The sequence below is a fragment of the Dermochelys coriacea genome, chromosome 1 (genome assembly GCF_009764565.3).
Source record: "Dermochelys coriacea isolate rDerCor1 chromosome 1, rDerCor1.pri.v4, whole genome shotgun sequence".
In the NCBI taxonomy this organism is placed as follows: domain Eukaryota; kingdom Metazoa; phylum Chordata; order Testudines; family Dermochelyidae; genus Dermochelys; species Dermochelys coriacea.
This window is the reverse complement of record NC_050068.2, coordinates 3,459,669-3,482,862: the sequence shown is the minus strand read 5'-3', so window position 1 is coordinate 3,482,862 and position 23,194 is coordinate 3,459,669. Positions and strand designations below refer to the sequence as shown.

The window sequence follows — 23,194 nt, the reverse complement described above, 5'->3', positions numbered from 1 at the left end:
AGCTGAGATTTTCCAAGACACTTCACTCAAAACACACTGGTTATGATAAAACATAAAGTTTATTCACTAGAGAAAGAGAGATTTTTAGTGATTATAAGTGATAGCAAGAAGATCCAAGCAGATTATTTAGAAAATAAACAAACATACAAACTAAGCCTAACATACTAGATAGACTTTGCCCTCAGACTGCTTTCTCCAAGCCAGACCATCTATTTTATCTAAGCTGAGACCCCCATGGCCATTGCTCCATTACTTGTCAGTTAGACCCATTCAGCCTCAATGGCTCGCAAACACAGGTCCAGTGACTGTGCTGAAACCCCCAGCATAAGTGGGACACTCCAACACTCCTCTCAGAAATCCACTACCTACCCCTCACTGTCACTCCTGAGCACCCCCACATCTGTCACAGACACCAAGGTGCTGGGTTCTCAGGGCTTCCCAGAAGCCAGCTGTCACAGGAGGCTGTGGTAAGAGGCCATTTATAGGCAAATGTCAGAGGTGTTGCTCTGTGGAACCCTGACACCGCCCTGATCTTAGGGTCTCAGAGTATCTGAGCACCTTGAATGTCTTTATTCTCCCACAACTGTTGTGGAGTAGGGCAGGGCTTTATCCACCTGTGCAGAGGCTCAGAGACAGATAACAGCTTGCCCACAGTCACACACAACAAGGGAATCAAACCCAGTTGTCTTGAGTCGCAGAGCAGTGCCAGGCCACAGGGCCAGCCTTCCAGCCATGTGAGAGGTGATAGGCCTGACTCAGTTCTCTTCTGCACCCACAGAGCACCCCCTGAGCTGCAGACAGTGGGGATGGCCAAGAGCCTGTTACCAGGGCTGTCCTTAGGGATACACAGCATATGCGGCTGCATAGGGCACCCAAAAATTTGGGGCATCCCTGGTCCTTAGTCCCCAGCTCCCCCCCCCCCGCTTCTTCCTATCTCTGTTCTGACCCTTCCTGCAGGTTTCCACAGCTAGCTGCTGCAGCCTCGTGACTCTTACTTCCCAGGGGATCTAGTAACTTAAAAGTGAAAAGGTCTTCCAGCCTGCTGGACCGACAAGAACAGTTGTGCATTACTGTAATATTTACTCAGAACATGTTAGTCTACAGGACCTTCATTTAAAATTTGCTTTAAAAATACTTCATTAGTACATTGCTGAAGATTCTAAAGTCACATCTCTAAAAAAAAACCCTTGCATAGATTTTTAGATCCACAGTCTGGGTATTCATCTTTAACCTTAAATGCTTGGATCTTCAGGCATATAGTTTTTTAAATAAATCCTTCAAAAGACCACTCTTATCTAAAATGCACATTTTAATTTTAATTACTATAGTACAAAAAACTTGCTTCCAAAGTCTTCCTGTCCTTTCTGTCCATCCCTTTCTCCCTTCACCCCCCTGTTGAAAAGAGGCTAGCCCTTAAAGGGACAACATCCCTTTCCTTCCAGATAGCTGGACAAACGAGTTTCCCTTTCTTTACTTCTGACTATTTGATTAACTAGTTTTAAGAGAACCCTCCAGCAAAATCAGTAATGTAGTAAGATATAAAATCCTTTGTTATGCCTAAAATCTTTGGAAACATTTTTTTTAAAGTTGGTGAAATTTCATAAACATGTCTGTCATTATGGAGATCACACAAAGTAAATGAGTGTTCCCTTTTTCTAAAAGCAATGAACATTGTTATAAACACACTAAACCTCAGTGACTGATTAATTTAAAAGAATGTCTTTGTTTCAAGGAGTTAAGTATGTAGTAATCTGGAATGATTACTTTTTGAAGGCTTAAGAGTACATTTAAAATATGAAATCAGCTCAGAAATACTGGTTAAGAAAATGTAAAACAGAGAAGAGAATACATTGTGTATTCCATAATATTTAATGTTGTATTCAGCAGGACAGCGGACTTGCCCTTACTACAAAGTTTTGGCAAATAAATCTCTGACAAACTTCAGGGTATATCAAAATACCTGTGAGGGACATTTTTTATTCCTAAATTTAGTGCTTTTAATTCGGTACCTTCTGCGTATCCAGTCTTCACCTTCTGGCATGCAGTGGAAACCATGCTCCATTTTCTTCTGAAAAAAACCCACTCTTCTGTAATTTCTTTCTAATGTCATTTGCTTCATTTGAATTCAGGGATTTGGCTGGAAGAGGGTGATTAGGGAGTGGGAAGGAAGAGAGGAAGGAGACACTGGGGAGGGGCGGGGCCTGGGCAGAGTGCGGGCGGGGCCACAGACAGAAGAGGTGTGCTGTGGAGCGAGCCTCCCCACGCGGCAGCTTCTCCCACTGCCCATGACAGCAGGTAAGAGCGGGTCGGCTCCCACACACCCAGCGCACGCTGCAATGTCCTCAAGCATGGGCCGTATTCACAGCACCGAATGTGCCAGTGCCTTGCATTCTGCATGAAGGAGAGGGTATGGGGGTCTCTGTGGGGAACTGTAAAAAGAAAAGGAGTACTTGTGGCACCTTAGAGACTAACACATTTATTAGAGCATAAGCTTTCGTGAGATACAGCTCACTTCATCGGATGCATTTGGTGGGTTTTTTTTCCACCAAATGCATCCGATGAAGTGAGCTGTAGCTCACGAAAGCTTATGCTCTAATAAATGTGTTAGTCTCTAAGGTGCCACAAGTATTCCTTTTCTTTTTGCGAATACCGACTAACACGGCTGCTACTCTGAAACCTGTGGGGAACTGTGACTCTTTGCCACCATGAGGCAGGCCGGGCGGCTCGGTATCCTTGCTGCCTTGTTCCTTTCCCCTACCCCCAGGCTGTGAGACCAGGCTGCCATCAGGCATAGGGAAACCAGTTTAATAATACTGCATAGGGTTCCATAAAGCCTAAGGACAACCGTGCCTGTTACAGGGGTTTGATTCACTGGCCTGTTCTGCCCCTTCCTCAGCAGACTTTAGAGCAGCATTGGGGCTGGGCTGTTCTATGCCCGGTGGCAATGGCTTGCAAGAGCACAGCCCACTCTGGCCAAGACTTTCTGGACAGGGGCTGCCCCAGAGTGCCCCTTAGGGCCTGTCATAAATATAAAGGCACCTGACCAAAATGACCAATGAGGAAACAAGATACCTTCAAAAGCTGGGGGGAGGGAAAAACAAAGCCTCTCTCTCTGTCTCTGTGATGCTTCTGCCAGGGACAGAACAGGAATGGAGGCTTAGAACTTAGTAAGTAATCTAGCTAGAGATGCATTAGATTCTGATTTCTTTAAATGGCTGAGAAAAATAAGCTGTGCTGAATGGAATGGATATTCCTGTCTTTGTGTCTTTTTGTAACTTAAAGTTTTGCCTAGAGGGATTCTCTATGTTTTGACTCTGATTACCCTGTAAGGTATTTAGCATCCTGATTTTACAGAGATGATTCTTTTTTACTTTTTCTTCTATTAAAATTCTTCTTTTAAGACACTGAATGCTTTTTCATTGTTCTTAAGATCCAAGGGTTTGGGTCTGTGTTGACCAATGCAAATTTGTGAGGATTTTTATTAAACCTTTCCCAGGAAAGGTGGGTAATGTTTGGGAGGATTTTTTTTGGCGGGGAAGACGTTTCCAAACGGACTCTTTCCTAATAATAATACCGGTTAGATGTTTGGTGGTGGCAGCGAAAGTCCAAGGGCAAAAGGTAAAATAGTTTGTGCCTTGGGGAAGTTTTAACCTAAGCTGGTAAAAATAAGCTTAGGGGGTTTTCATGCAGGTCCCCACATCTGTACCCTAGAGTTCAGAGTGGGGAAGAAAACTTGACAGGGCGTGAGGCAGCCATGCAGGCACCCTGCCCTTCCCTCTAAGGTCCTTGCAATGACTTACTCTCATCCTGGGATACTTAAAACAAGAGCTCCCTTTGTGGAGTCACATTAATTCAGCCGTCTTCAGAACACAGGCTCTCCCCACCCCATCCTACTCTTTTACTCAGGAACACCCCCACCTCCTGCTTACTGGGGTCCCTGTTTCGCATGGAGTAAAGGGACCTACAAGGCCCCTGACCCAGGCCTTTACTAAAAACAGTAGTAAACACCCTGGGATTTCCCAAAGCCCTAACTATTCCCCGGGACCATCTTCCTGTCTCCCACGAGCTGGCTCTACAAAGCTTCTCTCAGCTCTAAAAGTCACAGGAATCTTAAAGGGCCACACCCTGGATATTAGGAAAAACTTTTTCACTAGGAGGGTGGTGAAGCACTGGAATGGGTTCCCTAGGGAGGTGGTGGAATCTCCATCCTTAGAGGTTTTTAAGATCAGGCTTGACAAAGCCCTGGCTGCGATGATTTAGTTGGGGATTGGTCTTGCTTTGAGCAGAGGTTGGACTAGATGACCTCCTGAGGTCCCTTCCAACCCTAATAGTCTATGATTCTAGGGGTTCACTGACCCCCCAATCTCTCCAGCAACAAAAAGGGGACACTCCCCAACACATCACCTCTAATGGCCACTGAATGAGTATGGACCACCCCTCCTGAATTGGGGGCAGAGTACCAAAATGCAGAATTCAAGTCCCAGTGTGGGCTGAAAGACACCGGAACAGCATTTGTCCCGAATTCCCTCCAATGCCGATCCGCACCTTCTCATGGGCAGAGCAACCCTTTTCACTGTTGGGGGGCTGATGACGTTAGCCCCCAATCACTATGAGGCCCCACCCTGCTCCTCTTTCCCTCAAGGCCACATCCCCTGAACAGGGCAGGTGGAGGGTCTGGAGTTCCCCAGAGTGGCACTTGCTCCCTGGGCTTCTTTTACCATGGCCTCGCTGTGACATCCAGCCTGGTCAGTGGGCCAGGCTTGGGGAAGAGAAGGAGCAGGAGTTCAGGGGGAAGAAGAGGGCCAGGGGTGAGGCCATGGAGGGGGCAGGGCTCCTGCATGTGTCTTGCTTTTTTCCTTTTGAAAAGGTGCTCACCCAACACTGAATGAGCTGGACTGGGACAGGAGATCATTGTGACTCTTTTAGGGAGCTGAGGCCCTTTTCTACCCCTTTGCATTGCTGGGGCAGCAGAAACAGAAGGAAGAGGAATATGGGCTTGAGTCTCTTGCCAGGACTCCTGTGTGTCAGACCCTCACTCACACAGACACCTCTGCTCTGCTTCCATGTGGAGTGGGCTCAGTAGGTGTGCGGTGCGCAGAGCCACAAACGGTGGTGGTGAGGGGGCAGCCTGAATGGCTTCTCTTGCGGCTCTTGCATAATGATGTCTCTGGCACGACTCAGTCACAAGCACCTGGCTGAGGGCGTGGCAGAAGCATGGGTGTTCGTGCCCCTGGAATAGCCCCTGTCCACAGCTGGTGCAGCCCCCATGGATCACACAGCTCCCAGAGCACTCAGGAAGGGCCAGGACTGTGACCTCAAAACAGCATTGCAGCTTTTTTCATAACCCCTGGATGTTTCCCCAGAGACAGGACAGTGACAGGCCAAGTGTAATGGGAAACAGCATCCACATCCCTTCTCTTTTTTGAGAGTATTGACAGGATTTCTGAGGCTGGAGCAGCCACTGATATGGCTCTTTATGGGCCAACATCCTATCAGTCCCCTGGCTCTCTATGAACACAGTAACTCTGTAAATACTGCTGCCTGCCCTGGTCTCCTTCCCCCAGTGCACTGTCCTCCCTCACCAGTGGGTGGAGACAACCGCTATACCATTGCTTCAGGCCTTAGAACCCATCTGACCCTGACTGTACAGAGTGGAGATCAGTAGCTCATGTCATCACAGATATAAGGGTCCAGAATGGAATAAGTCACTGTGTCCTGTGTTTCTTGTTTCCTATGACACCAGTGCTTGAGCTGGGTGATAAACTGACCCTTCACTTCACGAACACCCTGATTATCCTCGAAAGAAGGTGTTTACTTTTCACGCAGTACACGACTGGGTTCATCAGAGGAGGAACCAGCAGGTAGACATAGCCCAGGACAGTCTGAAGCAAGGGAGAAGAGCTGTTCCCGAATCTGTGTATCAAAGTCAGGCTGATGTCAGGCGTGTAGAAGAGCAGGACAGCACAGAGGTGGGACACACGTGTTCAGGGCCCTGAGGAACTCCTTGTCGGACATGATGTTCAACACTGTTTTGAGGATCATCACATAAGAGAGGAAGATGAGCAGTGAGTCCAACCCCTCTGTTAGGACTGTAATAATCAAGCCATAGATGTTGTTAACTGTGATGTCCTCACATGCCAGTGTCATGACCTCCATGTGCAGGAAGTAGTAATGGGCTTGGACATTGGCTTGGCAGTATCGGAACGATTTCAGGATAAGGAGCAGTGGGAGTATCACGGCCACCCCTCTTAGACCACACCAGTCCCATCTTAGCTATTCTCAGCAGAGTTAAGATGGAGGCATATCTCAGCGGGTTACTGATTTCGATGAAGCGGTCAAAGGCCATCAACAAGAGCACAGAGGATTCAATGAATGTAAATGAGTGGATGAAGAACAGCTGGGCAAGACAGGCATTGAGGCTGATCTCCCTTGAGTTAAACAAAAATACACCCAGTATTGTCGGTATGCTGGCTATCAATAAGCCTTGGTCTGTGATAGCCAACATGGAAAGGAACATGTACATTGGCTCATGAAGGCTTAGATCTGTTTTTATGATGAACAGAATGAGTGAATTTCCTACTATCGAAATAGCATACGTTAAGCAGAAGGTGACAGAGATCCAGAGATGGACGTCTCCCTGCCCAGGTATCCCAGTGAGAAGGAACACTTCAAAGTTGAATTTGGTGTCATTTACAGCTGACATAATGTACTGGGCAGGTCTGAGGAGTTTTGAGCTTTTCTTCCTGAAAGAAAAAAAGAATAGGAGATTAGACGACTAGATGATATTTAACAAGATATCATTCTGCTCTCAGACTGCTAGGAGGTCAAGAAAGGTGAGCAAAAGCATAGTCTGGGATTTACACCACTGATAGGAGGGTAGGCATTGCCAGACTGGATCAGACCTGTGGTCCATCTAGCCCAGTATCCAGTGGCCAGGTCCAAATGCCTCAGAGAAAAATGGAAGAAGCCCTACAATAGGCAGCTAAGAGATAACCTGCTCCCAGGGAAAGCTTCCTCTGACACTGATTAGTTAGACATATTTTGCAATGTAAATCAGGAACATTTATAGCCCTTCCAAGAATTTTTTTTTAAATCCTCACTACCGTAGTTGACTTTTCTGGTCATCCATATACACTTCCAGTCCCTCTTTCAGTCCTGCTAAGCTCTTTTCCCCATTGATATCTTGTGGCTGGGAGTTCCACAGCCTACTTGAGCACTGTGTGATTTTACAATTGTGACCTTCCCACAGACACCCTTTCTTGCCCCCCACTTCTGAGTGTGGTCCATTGTATCATGACATGTATAAACACATGGAATGTGTATGATGAAAATCATCATTGTATTTATCTGTCCTACATTGAAGTTATTTATAAATTTATTTCATTGCCTCATGACAGATAGATAGATAGATAGATAGATAGATAGATAGATAGATAGATAGATAGATAGAAACAGACTTGTTGAAAGTCTCTGGATGAGGATAAAAGGTGTAAAAAACAAGGATGATGTTATGGTTGGGGTCTCCTGCAGACCACCTAACCAGGAAGAAGAGGTGGATGAGGCTTTTTTTAAACAACTAACAAAATCAATCAAAGCACAGGGCTTGGTGGTGATGGGGGACTTCAAGTCCCCAGACATCTGTTGAGAAAAAAACACAGCAGGGTGCAGAATATACAAAAGTTCTTGGAATGTATTGGATACATTTTTTTTATTTCAGAAGGTGGAGAAAGCTACTGTGGGGGAGGCTGTTCTAGATTTGATTTTGACAAATAGGGAAGAACTGGTTGAGAATTTGAAAGCAGAAGGCAGCTTGGGTGAAAGTGATCATGAAATGGTACAGTTCATGATTCTAAGGAATGGTAGGAGGGAGAACAGCACAATAAAGACAATGGATTTCAAGAAGGCAGACTTTAGCAAACTCAGGGAGTTGGTAGGTAAAATTCCATGGGAAGCAAGTCTAAGGGGAAAAATAATTGAAGACAGCTGGTAGTTTTTCAAAGAGACATTATTAAGGGCACAAGAGCAAACTATCCCACTGCGTAGGAAAGATAGGAAGTCTGGCAAGAGACCACACTGGCTTAACCAGGAGATCGTCAATGATCTAAAACTCAAAAAAGTGTCTACAAAAGTGGAAACTTGGTCAAATTACAAAGGATGAATATAAACAAGTAGAAAAGCCAAGGCACAAAATGAGATCAAACTAGCTAGGGACATAAAACGAAACAAGAAAACATTCTGCAAATACTTTAGAAGCAAGAGGAAGACCAAGGACAGAGTAGGCCCGTTACTCAGTGAGCGAGGAAAGACAATAACTGAACATGTGGAAATGGTAGCAGTGCTCTTTGTTTCGGTTTTCACCAAGAAGGTTGGTGGCGATTCAACATCTAACAAAGTGAATGCCAGTGAAAATGATGTAGGATCAGAGTCTAAAATAGGGTAAGAACAAGTCAAAAATTACTTAGACAAGTTAGATGTCTTCAAATCACGAGGGCCTGATGAAATGTATCCTAGAATACTCAAGAAGCTGACAGAGGAGATATCTGAGCCATTAGCAATTATCTTTGAAAAGTCATGGAAGACAGGAGACATTCCAAAAGACTGGGAAAGTGCAAACATAGTGCCCATCTATAAAAAGGGAAATAAGGACAAACCTGGGTATTACAGACCAGTCAGCTTAACTTTTGTACCCGGAAAGATAATGGAGCAAATAATAGGAGACAATAAGGTGATAAGTAACAGTCAGCATGGATTTCATAGATTTATAGATAGATTCATAGATATTAAGGTCAGAAGGGATCATTCTGATCATCTAGTCCGACCTCCTGCACAACGCAGGCCACAGAATCTCACCCACCCACTCCTACAAAAAACCTCACCTATGTCTGAGCTATTGAAGTCCTCAAATCGTGGTTTAAAAACTTCAAGGAGCAGAGAAGCCTCCCTCAAGTGACCCGTGCCCCAGGCTACAGAGGAAGGTGAAAAACCTCCAGGGCCTCTCCAATCTGCCCTGGAGGAAAATTCCTTCCCGACCCCAATATGGCGATCAGCTAAACCCTGAGCATATGGGCAAGATTCACCAGCCAAATACTACAGAAAATTCTTTCCTGGGTAACTCAGATCCCATCCATCTAATATCCCATCTCAGGGGATTAGGCCTATTTACCCTGAATATTTAAAGATCAATTAATTACCAAAATCACATTATCCCATCATACCATCTCCTCCATAAACTTATCGAGTAGAATATTAAAGCCAGATAGATCTTTTGCCCCCACTGCTTCCCTTGGAAGGCTATTCCAAAACTTCACTCCTCTGATTGTTAGAAACCTTTGTCTAATTTCAAGTCTAAACTTCCTGGTGGCCAGTTTATACCCATTTGTTCTTGTGTCCACACTGGCGCTGAGCTAAAATAATTCCTCTCCCTCTCCTGTATTTATCCCTCTAATATATTTATAGAGAGCAATCATATCTCCCCTCAACCTTCTTTTAGTTAGGCTAAACAAGCCAAGCTCCTTAAGTCTCCTTTCATAAGACAAGTTTTCCACTCCTCGGATCATCCTAGTAGCCCTTCTCTGTACCTGCTCCAGTTTGAATTCATCCTTTTTAAACATGGGAGACCAGAACTGCACACAGTATTCTAGGTGAGGTCTCACCAGTGCCTTGTATAATGGTACTAAAATCTCCTTATCCCTACTGGAAATGCCTCTCCTGATGCATCCCAAAACCGCATTAGCTTCTTTCACAGCCATATCACATTGGCAGCTCATAGTCATCCTATGATCAACCAATACTCCGAGGTCCTTCTCCTCTTCCGTTACTTCTAATTGATGCGTCCCCAACTTATAACTAAAATTCTTGTTATTAATCTCTAAATGCATAACCTTACACTTCTTATTATTAAATTTCATCCTATCACTATTACTCCAGTTTACAAGGTCATCCAGATCCTCCTGTAAAATATCCCAATCCTTCTCTGAATTGGCAATACCTCCCAGCTTTGTATCATCTGCAAACTTTATTAGCACACTCCCACTTTTTGTGCCAAGGTCGGTAATAAAAAGATTAAATAAGATTGGTCCCAAAACCGATCCCTGAGGAACTCCACTGGTAACCTCCCTCCAACCTGACAGTTCGCCTTTCAGTAGAACCTGTTGCAGTCTCCCCTTTAACCAATTCCTTATCCACCTTTTGATGTTCATATTGATCCCCATCTTCTCCAATTTAACTAATAATTCCCCATGTGGCACGGTATCAAACACCTTACTGAAATCTAGGTAAACTACATCCACTGCGTTTTCTTTATCTAAAAAATCTGTTACTTTTTCAAAAAAGGAGATCAGGTTGGTTTGGCACGATCTACCTTTTGTAAAACCATGTTGTATTTTGTCTCATTTACCATTGACTTCAATGTCCTTAACTAATTTCTCCTTCGAAATTTTTTCCAGGACCTTGCATATTACAGATGTCAAACTAACTAGCCTGTAGTTACCTGGATCCCTTTTTTTTCCCTTTCTTAAAAATAGGAACTATATTAGCAATTCTCCAATCATTCGGTACAACTCCTGAGTTTACAGATGCATTAAAAATTCTTGCTAATGGGCTTGCAATTTCAGGTGCCAATTCCTTTAATATTCTTGGATGAAGATTATCTGGGCCCCCCGATTTAGTCCCATTAAGCTGTTTGAGTTTCGCTTCTACCTCAGATATGGTAATATCTATCTCCATATCCTCATTCCCATTTGTCATGCTACCATTATCCCCAAGATCCTCTTTAGCCTTATTAAAGACTGAGGCAAAATATTTGTTTAGATATTGGGTCATGCCTAGATTATCTTTAACCCACACTCCATCCTCAGTGTTTAGTGGCCCCACTTCTTTCTTAGTTTTCTTCTTATTTATATGGCTATAGAACCTTTTACTATTGGTTTTAATTCCCTTTGCAAGGTCCAACTCTACTCGACTTTTAGCCTGTCTCACTTTATCCCTACATGTTCTAACCTCAATTAGGTAGCTTTCCTTGCTGATCCATTCCATCTTCCACTCCCTGTATGCTTTCTGCTTCTTCTTAATCACCTCTCTAAGATGCTTGCTCATCCAGCTTGGTCTACAACACCTGCCTATGAATTTTTTCCCCTTTCTTGGGATACAGGCTTCCGATAGCTTCTGCAGCTTTGATTTAAAGTAATCCCAGGCCTCCTCTACCTTTAGATCCATAAGTTCTTCAGTCCAATCCACTTCCCTAACTAATTTCCTTAATTTTTGAAAGTCAGCCCTTTTGAAATCAAAAACTCTAGTTGCAGATTTATTTTTGTTAATCCTTCCATTCAGTTTGAACTGAATTAGCTCATGATCACTTGAGCCAAGATTGTCCCCTACAACCATTTCTTCTATGAGGTCCTCGCTACTCACCAAAACCAAATCTAAAATGGCATCCCCTCTAGTCGGTTCAGCAACTACTTGATGAAGGAATCCATCAGCTATCGCATCTAGGAAAATCTGAGCCCTATTATTATTACTAGCACTGGTCCTCCAGTCTATATCTGGGAAGTTAAAGTGTCCCATGATCACGCAGTTTCCATTAGTATTTACTTTATTAAAAACATTAAATAGGGCTCTATCCATATCCAAATTAGATCCCGGTGGTCTATAGCACACCCCAAGCACTGTCGTAGGAGAGGCTCTACTAGTTATCTTCCCCAATGTAATTTTTGCCCAGTCGGACTCTGTCTTATCCATTGCATCGCTTCTTATTTCTTTACATTCTACCTCATCATTGATATACAATGCTACTCCACCACCTTTACCTTTGTTTCTGTCTTTCCTAAACAGCACATACCCTTCAATACCTGTAGTCCAGTCATGACTACTATTCCACCATGTTTCTATTATTCCTATAATATCTGGTTTCACTTCCTGCACCAGTAGCTCTAGTTCCTCCATTTTGTTACCTAGGCTCCTCGCATTGGTGTACAAACATCTTAATTTTTGCTGTTTGGCAAGAACAAATCATGTCAAACCAACCTGATAGTTTTCTTTGACAAGGTAACAAGCGTTGTGGATAGGGAGGAAGCAGTGGATGTGGTATATCTTGACTTTTGATACTGTCTCGCATGACCTTCTCATTAACAAACTAGTGAAACACAATCTACATGGAGCTACTATAACGTGGGTACATAACTGGTTGGAATATTGTTCCCAGAGAGTAGTTATCAGTGGTTCACAGTCATGCTGGAAGGGCATAATAAGTGGGGACCCACAGGGATCAGTTCTGCATCCAGTTCTGTTCAATATCTTCATCAATAAAGTTTGCAGACAGTACCAGGCTGGGAGGGGTTGCAAGTGCTTTGGAGGATAGGATTAAAATTCCAAATGATCTGGACAAACTGGAGAAATGGTCTGAAGTAAGTAGAATGACATTCAATAAAGACAAATGCAAAGTACTTCACAAAGTAGGAAGGAACAATCAGTTGGACACAAACAAAACAGGAAATGACTGCCTATGAAGGAGTACTGCGGAAAGGGTTCTGGCGGTCATAGTGGGTCACAAACTATATATGAGTCAACAGTGTAACACTGTTGTAAAAAAAGCAAACATCATTCTGGGATGTATTAGCAGGAGTATTGTAAGCAAGACATGAGAAGTAATTCTTCCACTCTACTCCGCACTGATTAGGCCTCAACTGGAGTATTGTGTCCAGTTCTGGGTGCCACATTTCAGGAAAGATGTGGGCAAATTGGAGAAAGTCAGGAGAAGAGCAACAAAAAATATTAAAGGTCTAGAAAACATGACCTATGAGGGAAGATTGGGTTTGTTTAGTCTGGAGAAGAGAAGTATGAGAGGGGACATGATAACAGTTTTCAAGTATGTAAAAGGTTGTTACAAAGAGGAGGAAGAAAATCTATTTTTCTTAACTTCTGATGATAGGACAAGAAGCAATGGGTTTAAATTGCAGCAAGGGAGGTTTAGGTTGAAGTTTAGGGAAAACTTCCTAACAGTCAGAGTGGTTAAGCATTGGAATAAATTGCGTAGGGAAGTTGTGGATTCTCCATCATTGGAGACTTTTAAGAGCAGGTAAGACAAACACCTGTCAGGAATGCTCTAGATAATACTTAGTCCTGCCACGAGTGCAGGGGAATGGAGTAGATGACTTCTCAAGGTCCCTTCCGATTCTATGATTCTATATATAGAAAATGTTCTTCACTTCTTAGAGTCCAAATTATGTCACTGCCTCTTTGCAGCACATGGGATAAATACTTAGGACCAGATTCTTAATTCAATTATATTGATTTCAGTGGTGCCACTCCACATTTACATGTGTAAATTCAATCAGAATCGGGCTCTATTAATCCCTTACCAAATACTCTCAATGATGCATTCTGACCTTGAAAAATTCCAAGAGAAGCTGATGTCCTTTGCCTGGTCAATGTCACAGACAATTACTTCAGCTGGGGGAGGGAGGGATTGGTGTCACAAATGGGTGAATAGTGGAAAAACTGGGTTTTCACTAATATCCAGTTGAGTGTGCAAGTTACTTCAGCCATGTTCTTGGGATAGGAACATTAAAGACAATATAATGCTCCCCTTTCCTGCACCTCAGCTCTACTCTTTGCTGAAACACAGACCAGCAGTTCTGTTCTCTCAGGACTTTTACAAAAGTCTTTCACAGGTAATACAGAGGAATTGTGTTCGTGACCCTAAATGTAAGTATTAGAAACAGTTATTGGACTTTTATGGGAAGACAGTATCATACAAACAGTATGTGGAGTACTTCTGAAATACTTTCTAAAGCAAAATCCATTAAACAGGTAAATTACCACTGCTCCTTCCTCCAGCAATGCCAAGAACTCTGCTGCTGGCATTCGACATGCATTCATTTCACGAAAGATTGGTTTGTAATATTTGTATTCCAATGAAATATTCTGTCACAAGGTTTACACATCTGTACTTTCATGCACACATGTCAAAGCCAGTGGTACCAAACCTAGGCGGACCTGCTGGGCAAGCACAGATGATCCACAGTATGTAGTCATAACGTATCGGAGCTATTACCACAGAGCAACGCAGCTCTGAATTCCCTTGCCTTCAAAATTGAGCCGGAGAATAAAATTGTTGAAAATGGATTTGCTGATTAAATTTCCTGCAGCAAATAAACCTGAGGTGATTTGTGAACTAGTCACTGATATTCCATGGGGTCTCCTCTGGCTCAGCCCCTGGCAGAATCGGGCCCAGAGCACACAGCACCTCTAGAAATCAGACCCATTCAGAAATCCTGACATGGGGTGTTGGGGTTTTAACACTCTGAGCTCGCTTTGAATGTCAGAGTTCTGAGTAGCTTGAACAGCCCACTGTCGAGCTCAGGCAGATGTGGGGAGGGGTTCCAAGCTACCTAGCGCTACCTGCCCCCCAGCCCCATTACTGAGTCACCCCAACAGCCCTGCTGAATCCTCAGCCGCTGCACAGAACATCTCCAAATGGAAACAGTTTGCAGCCTTTCCCCTTCCCTTTGTATTGTAAAGATAGTGAAACCTGCCAATGTACCCAGTTCCTGCTAGAAGGGGAGCCGCTGACACCAGAGCTTTTCACCCTAAAGGACAAGGAGTCATCGGAGAGATAGCACAGGCAGCAGGCAGTATCTGTTCAGATAGGGAGGCAGGTGTCTTTATGAAGCATGTCTGCACAGTCCCTTGGGGGCCACTTGGCCATCAGGGAACCTCAGCTGCTTGGCTTAGTGTGTACCAGCTGTAACCCCCATGACAGCAAACGGCAAACTGCAGGATGCCAAATCACAGAGGATGTGTAGTGATGCTACCCAACTGGACTTCAGCTCAAGCCCTGTTGCAGGCTCTATTACTTATGATTCCAATTAGTCACAAGGCTACGTTGGGGGCGGCAAAGTGGTAACAATGATGCTGTCACAGCTGTGATCTCATTGAAATAAAATAAAATATAAAGAATAATAATCATTATAATGTAGGACCAGATTTCTCCCCGGCAGCGCCCTTTCCTGCATTACAAACCCATGGTTCAGGGCAGGCAAGGGAGATTCCACAAAGCTCCCTATATAGAAATTTCTCTCAAACTTTTCCAGGAAGGGAGGTCCCTTCCATTTTCCCTGAATGTAAAAGGGGACCCAGGATCCAGGGATCTCCAAAGTTAGGAACAGATCTCAGTGATCCACAGGTAGCTAGGGCCACGCAGCCACAATCCTTGTGCCATCTACTACTGCTCTAGGACCCTATCTATCTCCCTGCTAGCACAGGTTCATCAGAGATGTGCTACCAGGGTCTGTCCTTGAATACTGCATGCAGATATGGTCGCCACATCTCAAAAAAGATATATTGGAATTAGAAAAGGTTCAGAAAAGGGCAACAAAAATGATTAGGGATATAGAACGGCTTCCGTATGAGGAGAGATTAATAAGACTGGGACTTTTCATCTAGGAAAAGAGATGACTTTGGGAGGTATGACAGAGGTCTTTAAAATCATGAGTGGTATAGAGAAAGTAAATAAGGAAGTGTTATTTACTCCTTCTCATAATATAAGAACAAGGGGCCACCAAATGAAATTAAGGTTTAAAAAAAACAAAAGCAAGTATTTTTTCACTCAATGCACTGTCAACCTCTGGAACTCCTTGGCAGAGGGTGTTGTGAAGGCCAATACAATAAGGGGGTTCAAAAGGAAGCAAGATAGATTCATGGAAGACAGGTCCATCAATGGCTATTAGACAGGATGGACAGGAATGGTGTCCCTAGCTTCTGTTTGCCAGAAGTTGGGATTGGGTGACAGGGCATGGATCACTTGATAATAACCTGTCTGTTCATTCCCTTTGGAATTGGCCCCTGTCAGAAGACAGTATACAGGACCTTTCGTCTGACTCAGTACGGCCGTTCTTATGTAAGGGTTTCCACAGGTATGTTAGCAACAAGAAGAAGGTCAAGGAAAGTGTGGGCCCCTTACTGACTGGGAGAGGCAACCTAGTGACAGAGGATGTGCAAAAAGCTGATAGGTTTCAGAGTAGCAGCTGTATTAGTCTGTATTCACAAAAAGAAAAGGAGTACCTGTGGCACCTTAGAGACTAACAAATTTATTTGAGCATAAGCTTTCGTGAGCTACAGCTCACTTCATCGGATGCATTCAGTGGAAAATACAGTGGGGAGATTTATATACAGAGAACATGAAACAATGGACGTTACCATACACACTGTAAGGAGAGTGATCACTTAAGAGGAGCTATTACCAGCAGGAGAGTGTGGGGGGGGAGGGAGGAAGAAAACCTTTTGTAGTGATAATTAAGGTGGGCCATTTGCAGCAGTTGACAAGAACATCTGAGGAACAGTGGGGAGTGGGGGGGGCAAATAACATGGGGAAATAGTTTTACTTTTTGTAATGACCCATCCACTCCCAGTGTTTATTCAAGCCTAAATTAATTGTATCCAGTTTGCAAATTAATTCCAATTCAGCAGTCTCTCGTTGGAGTCTGTTTTTGAAGTTTTTTTTGTTGAAGGATAGCCATTCTCTGGTCTGTAATTGAGTGACTGGAGAGATTGAAGTGCTCTCCAACTGGTTTTTGAATGTTATAATTCTTGATATCTGATTTGTGTCCATTTATTCTTTTATGTAGAGACTGTCCAGTTTCACCAATGTACATGGCAGAGGAGCATTGCTGGCTGATCTACTCAATGCTTTTTTTGCCTCTGTCTTCAAGAACAAGGTCAACTCCCAGATTATTACACTGGGCAGCACAATATGGGGAGGAGGTGACCAGCCCTCTGTGGTGAAAGAAGTGGTTTGGGACTATTTAGAAAAGCTGGACGAGCACAAGTCCATGGGACCGGATGCGCTGCATCCGAGGGCGCTAAAGGAGTTGGCAGATTTGATTGCAGAGCCATTAGCCAATATCTTTGAAAACTCATGGCAACTCTGGTAGGTCCTATATGATGTAGTGCCAATCTTATAAAAGGGAAGAAGGAGGATCTGGGGAACTACAGGCCAGTCAGCCTCACCTCAGTCCCTGGAAAAATCATGGAGCAGGTCCTCAAAGAATCAATCCTGAAGCACTTAGAGGAGAGGAAAGTGATCAGGAACAGTCAGCGTGGATTCACCAAGGGCAAGTCATGCCTGACTAATCTAATTGTCTTCTGTGACAAGATAACTGGCTCTGTGGATGAGGGGAAAGCAGTGGACAGGTTATTCCTTAACTTTTGAAAAGCTTTTGATACGGTCTCCCACAGTAATCTTACCAAAAAGTTAAAGAAGTATGGGCTGGATGAATGGACTATAAGGTGGATAGAAAGCTAGCTAGATCATCAGGCTCAATGGGTAGTGATCAATGGCTCCATGTCTAGTTGGCAGCCGGTATCAAGTGGAGTGCCCCAAGGGTCAGTCCTGGGGCCGGTTTTGCTCAATATCTTCATAAATGATCTGGAGGATGGTGTGGATTGCACCCTCAGCAAGTTTGCAGATGACACTAAACTGGGAGGAGTGGTAGATACGCTGGAGGGTAGGGATAGGATATAGAGGGACCTAGACAAATTAGAGGATTGGGCCAAAAGAAATCTGATGAGGTTCAACAAGGACAAGTGCAGAGTCCTGCTCTTAGGATGGAAGAATCCCATGCACCACTACAGACTAGGGACTGAGCGACTAGGCAGCAGTTCCACAGAAAAGGACCTAAGATTTACAGTGGACGAGAAGCTGGATATGAGTCAACAGTGTGCCCTTGTTGCCAAGAAGGCTAATGGCATTTTGGGATGTATAAGTAGGGGCATTGACAGCAGATCGAGAAACATGATCATTCCCCTCTATTTGGCATTGGTGAGGCCTCATCTGGAGTACTGTGTCCAGTTTTGGGCCCCACACTACAAGCAGGATGTGGAAAAATTGGAAAGAGCCCATCAGAGCAACAAAAATGATTAGGGGCCTGGAGCACGATATATGGGTGTGGTAACGGCTCGATGAAGAGTCCGCCAGATAGGGCTCAAGACAGCAGCTTCTTTATTTCCGACCCCCACAAAGTCCCACAGGTCTTTCCCCACTGTTTTCCACACCGAGGAGTCAAACACATTCTTTTCATTAACCAGGACACCCCGTCGCTTTCCCCACCGAAGCAATTTTTGAAGAGCTTCTGGGGAAAATTTTTCTCCCTGGTTATTAAGCAGATTGCTTAAGACCTTAAACACGGCCTGCTCATCTGCTGATGCTGCCGCTCCAATTATGAGAGATATTCCACGCCGCTCACCTTTCAGTGGGAGCTCCCCCGCCTCTTGGGCGTCCCAGTTCCTCACCCGAACGGAGGACACCGGCAGCGGCGGTCCCTGCTATTTCTTCCTCTGTCCGTGGTACCAAATTCACAGAATTCTATCACGTTGGGGTCACCATTTGTTGCTGCTAGCAGGCTAGCTTACAGGACAACTGACACAGTTGCTGGTAAAAAGCACTTTATTTCCCTTCCCACAGCCATATATATACAGCACTTGTTTATTCCTTTTCTGTTGTTTATCACCCAATGTTCTCATCATTCTTATCTTTGGGTTCCATTATCTTGTGGTGGTAAAGACTTTCAGGTGCTGCTTATATCATTAGTCCTTAGTTCAGCCAAAGTTTAGTCCTCAGTCCAGCCAAAATCTTCTGGCCTTGTCCTTTATTTCTTGTACTGTTATTTTCCATTACTTGGCACACATTTCTAAAACATCTGATACTCAGCATTTCCCACATATGGGAGAAGCTGAGGGAACTGGGATTATTTAGTCTGCAGAAGAGAAGAATGAGGGGGGATTTGATAGCTGCTTTCAAGTCCCTGAAAGGGGGTTCTAAAGAGGATGGATCTAGGCTGTTCTCAGTGGTAGCAGATGGCAGAACGAGGAGTAATGGTCTCAAGGTGCAGTGGGGGAGGTTTAGGTTGGATATTAGGACACACTATTTCACTAGGAGGGTGGTGAAGCACTGGAATGAGTTACCTAGGGAGGTGGTAGAATCTCCTTCCTTAGAAGTTTTTAAGGTCAGGCTTGACAAAGCCCTGTTTGGGATGATTTAGTTGGGGATTGGTCCTGCTTTGAGCAGGGGGTGGGACTAGATGACCTCCTGAGGTCCCTTCCAACCCTGATATTCTATGATTCTATGATTCTATCCAATAGGGTATCTTTGGATCCATTATCTCCCACAATGACAGTTGTCCTAAGCCTCCTCAATCCCATCTTAATCTACCATTTCCCACTCCTGAGACCCAGTTTCCAGTGGGAGCTATTTGTAAATATTGTAAATAGAACTTGTGATTTTACTCAATATGTGTCAGATATCATGACATCAGCCTCCTTTATTGGGGAATGAGTGACAGGAAAAATGTATCAAAACATTTCTATTCATCATGTTGTTATTCCTAACCTTAGCCTTATGATGTGTCAACATTTTCCTGTTATCTTTTGGAATGTGTTTGGTATTGAGGTTTTCAATATCAGCCCTGTTCTTGCAAGATTTGTGTGTGCCGGAACTGCCTCTTGCTCACAACTTAACTTTCCTTTAAGATGCAAAGTTTTAACAGCTTTAGTCCAGGCCTCGGATGTCATACCAGGCCTCTGCTACAAGGCTTCAAGTCTCTGACCCTCTTCCTAGTACCTGGCCTATATACATTGCCTGAGGTCTTTGCTATTCTGTATTTCACCAAGCAAGACTGGAAAGCCTGGAGGGTGCTTCCCAAACAGCAGTTCATAGGGAGAAAACTTGGATGCTTCAGGCAGGTGAGACGAATTCCTATCAGGGATGGTATAGATGGTGCTGGTCCTGCCATAAGTGCAGGGGACTGGACTTGATGACCTTTCAAGGTCCCTTCCACTCTGTGATGGCGCTATTGCCCCACACTGGTGAAAAAGGGGTTAAGAACAGCCCTGAGAGAGGGTTGTGCCAGGAAGCCAATTGGAGAAAGGTTGGAGGCAGCCTATCAGGGCCAGGCTGGGCCCTATAAAAGGTTGCAGGGCCAGTAGGAGATGAATCTCTCTCCATCTCTGGTAGGAGATGGACCTGACTGCCTGATAATTAGAAAGGGGTACCTTGAACACAGCAGTGCTGGGAAGGGCAAGAGGAGCTGGGGAGCTCCAGCCTGGCTAACTTCCAGGCTGAGGTTCTGGTACAGGACCACAAGGAGGTACAAGGGCTGCAGAGGTGCAGCTGGGGGTAGGAAGAGTCAGCCAGTCCAACCCCCTTGCTGATGATGAGTGGCCATTTCAGACTGCAGTTTGCCCCTGAAGGACAGGGCTAGATGAAGACTGGAAGTGGGTCACTTAGGCAAGGTGGGTGAAGGGAGTTGGGGTTCCCTGGTGAGAGGAGGACCCCTGATTGAGATTTGGGAGAAGCAGGCAATGACAGGAGAGATACCGGCCAATGGACGGCACTCTGGAGCTGGAAATGAGCTAATTCCGGTTGTAACCAGCAGGAGGTGTCGCAGTCGTGAGTCTCGATGTGCTACACACTCCTATGATTCTCTGATTCTATGAGAGGGTATAGGGGAGGGGAGAGGAGGACTTCACTAGTGGTGGGCAGCGAAGATCCAGGGAGAGGAGAGATGGAAGGAATCAGCGAGCAGCAGTTGGGGGGACCACAGAAGAGAAGGGGTGGAACAGGGGGTAGGGCCATGGTCCAGGCACCAGGGGAGCTTCCAGTGCTCAGGCCAGTCTAGCCAAATGCTAGAGCCATGCATCACCCATGCCTCCTTATCATCCCTGGTTGTCAGAGCACTGATAGCCCCCAAAGCAACTAGAGTCAAAACCCACCCTGCATATCACAGGTATAAGCCCTGACCACTAGTCAGGACTTCCCTGCCAGCCAACCCCAAGTTATGGCCATCACAAGGTGAAAGACATGCCAACTCAGAAAGTCTTTTTCAAAGTAAATATGTTTTACAAGTATCTCAATGCAATAAATGCACAGCTTTCCAGTTGCTTTCAAAGCTTACATGCAAGTCCTGATCAGTTTGTGTCATTAAGTGAAATGCACTTTAACCTTTAAGTGATAACGATCTGTATGAAGGAGTTGAAAAATTGGCCAATCATTCCAACAGACATTTCTCATACTTTTCCTGGACAGTTGCTTTCATTCAAATCTATTTAGAGTAGTGGTTCTCAAAGTATGGTAGGTGTGGGAATGTATAAAGGGAAGCAGAAGCCTTGTTTTTTGTTTTGTTTTTTAAAGAGCTCCAGCTGCCAGCACTGGGTGAATGCAGCTCATGCAGAAGGACCATGTACATTCAGGGGAGGAGTACTTGTGGCATCTTTTGATGAGCGTACAGTGTACAAATACCTGTGCAGTGCAAGGCAGTATAATTTTGGGTTTATACTCCAGTGTGGGGTGTGAGCCTGGGGAGATGGGAAATTGAATGTTGTCTGCTGTTTGTACTTTGGTGCCTTAGGTAAGTTCTCACTTTGGGTGTGTGGTGCTATCTCCTGTCCTGTTGGGTGATAACAGGGCCTTGAGATGTAAATCACCAGCAAAGCAGTGTGAACGAGCGCCAGCCCATCTGAATAGTTATTGGGATGCAGCAGTTCCCACAGCTCCCAAACTGCATCCCAGGGTTGCAAGTACCTGTGATGCAAGCAAGATCCAGATGTAGCAATAACTTCTTTCCTTTACTGCTGTATTCTCACCCTAGCAGGGAACACCTACATAAAATAACACCATACTGAAATGGCCCCAGGGAAATACATTAGGCAAACTCCGTAACTATTCACTCATAAAATGTGGAATACAATGTGAAATGAACTCTAGATGATTTTGACCCTGAGAATGGTGAAGGAATCACTCAGTGAGTGGAGAAGTCCTATTGTACTAGTTCTGATGCAGGATGTCACAGCTCATTTCTGCACTTATTTCTGAGAGATCAACACAGTATTGAAATGTGATGCTTACCTGATGCACAGAGTAGATGAATTATTAGAACAGTTGGAAGCTGCAAAATATATATTCATTTTAGACCTCAAAAAGGGATATTAGCAAATACCTTTGATGCTAATATCCTGAGAGAAAAAAGGCTTTTTCCATGTCCTTTGGCTTGCATCAATTCAGGATCACATCATATAGCCTCAAGAAGGATGGCAGTGACTTTTCTGAGGTTAATAGACTGGATATCATAACCACGTGGGAGGTATGCAGGTACGCTGCTACGATCAATTCAAAATGGTTTTTGGTCCTCTATCTTCTGGCAGCATTCCCACACATAGTGCAGATGGTAGTACATGACACACAGCAAAGAAAGCTGTCTTCAATTATTAGGCTGAACAGTCTACAAGAGTCAGTTTGTCATGACAATCTGAACCCCTCTTACTGGATAAACATTTCTTCACTCCCTGGGGAAAGTGTCAAGCTGTAGTTCTTCAATGTCTGTTTTATGCTCTTCCCACTGCTCATGGAGCCCAGGGAATTGTCTGTGAATCCTGACCAACAGAAGAGTCTTCAGGGACTATGCAGGGGAATCATAAAGGTCGCTGTCCAGCACAGGTTTCAGAGTAGCAGCCGTGTTAGTCTGTATTCGCAAAAAGAAAAGGAGTACATGTGGCACCCTAGAGACTAACAAATTTATTTGAGCATAAGCTTACAGCGAGTGTCAGAGATGTGAGATTCATACACTGATTCTCAGGGCTTCCTGTCACTTTAAGGAGATTTCCTGTCTGCGCTGAGTGGGATTTTGGTGAGTTGCCTGTTTCTGCATTAAAATTAGTGCTGAGGACTCAGGAAGGGTTCCAGGATTCCAGTCAAGAATCATCTGGGCAGGAATTCACCAGCACGGTGACTTGAACTTTTAAGTATTGTCAGAAATGCAAAGAGATTTACCTGGTAAAATTGGAACTACAAATGTTTTGGAAATAGTTTAGACAAATATTTGTTTTTCAGACCAGGTCCTTGTCTCTTACTGTGTCCTTCTACCTGTCTCATTAGTTCCCTGTTTTGGGCTGTGTGGTTTTCCCTCTGATTAACTCAAGTTTTCCAATTCAGCAACTTCACTATGCCATTAGGAAGCTCAGCCAAAGCCTCTGCCACAGGTATCTGTGTTACCAGAGGGTTCACAACAAGAATGGGTCGCACACTGGCCAGATTCTGCTCTCACATTCTGCCTTCACTGGGTCACTCCAGATTGACACTGGCCTTCCTTATAGCAAAATAAGGGCCCCTGTGTTTTGAAATCCCCATCTTTCATACTCGATCTCAGAA

General features: G+C 44.4%; 1 pseudogene; it reads right to left on the bottom strand.

The window, feature by feature from the left end:
• Positions 1-5,771: 5,771 nt before the first annotated feature.
• LOC119849821 lies at positions 5,772-6,708 on the bottom strand (annotated as a pseudogene).
• Between the last annotated feature and the right edge of the window lie 16,486 nt (positions 6,709-23,194).